The following is a 1,029-nucleotide window of genomic DNA, read 5'->3' as shown; positions in this document are numbered from 1 at the left end:
ACAAACATCTTGATGTACTTGGGAGATAGATATCTCTGGTTAAGCATATCAAACACATGACCAGGAGTACCCATGATGATATGCGTAGCTTCCATCTGCAGCTTCTGCACCTCAGCACACACATTGGTGCCCCCAATGCAGGCATGGCAGGAGGCACCCATGTAATCTCCTAATGCCATGACCACTTTCTGTATCTGCTGAGCCAATTCTCAAGTGGGTGCCAGGACCAGGGCCTGGGTGGCTTTTAGATCCAATTCGATCTGCTGCAGAATTGATATGGCAAATGTGGCCATTTTTCCAGTCCCAGATTGGGCTTGAGAGATCACATCATAACCCTTGATACAAGAATGGCTTGCTTCTGGGTGGCACAGGGCTTCTCAAAACCATAGGCATAGATACCATGGAGAAGGTATTCAGAGAGGTTCATGTCATCAAAGTTGTCAACAACCTCATTCCACTTACTCTCAATGACACCTTCGGGCTCCATTCCATCAGGGCCATTGTCTCTGGATTGGGAAGCCTGACTCACAGACATGATCCTTAGAAACTAGCAATAATCTCAAGTTAAAAATATTAAAATCAAGTTTCTTTTCAGTTCTAAGGAATTATACATAGCATGAACACAGGACTAAGATGTTCTTACTAAGATTCTATAATTCTATAGAAGGAGGGCTATCTTGGAAACAGTGTTTTCTTTCATAATTGGGATGCCATGTTTTCAAAAAGAAACAATATGCCATTTTCTGACTAGAAGCTAATGATCTTTGTTTATGATAAAAGATTACATTAATACTTAGAAGTACAATAATAAAGAAGAGAGTCTTGGTAAACCAAAAAATTGTCCATTGATGGATGATTGGATAAGGAAATTGTGGTATATATACACCATGGAACACTACTCTGCCATACAAAAGAAATAAATTCTCCCTATTTGCAACAACATGGATGAGCCTGGAAAAACTTATGTAGAGTGAAATAAGCAAAGCACAGAGGGATAAATACCACATGTACTCACTTGTAAGTGGGAGC

At 40.2% G+C, this 1,029-nt stretch overlaps 1 pseudogene; it reads right to left on the bottom strand.

Annotated features, from left to right (window-relative positions):
• Positions 1 to 6: 6 nt before the first annotated feature.
• Positions 7 to 535, bottom strand: LOC103584693 (annotated as a pseudogene).
• Positions 536 to 1,029: the final 494 nt, after the last annotated feature.

Source organism: Galeopterus variegatus, unplaced genomic scaffold, assembly GCF_000696425.1.
Source record: "Galeopterus variegatus unplaced genomic scaffold, G_variegatus-3.0.2 Scaffold81778, whole genome shotgun sequence".
Taxonomy (NCBI): Eukaryota; Metazoa; Chordata; class Mammalia; order Dermoptera; family Cynocephalidae; genus Galeopterus; species Galeopterus variegatus.
Note: the sequence above shows the minus strand (reverse complement) of the source record. Positions and strands in the feature narration are given on the sequence as shown.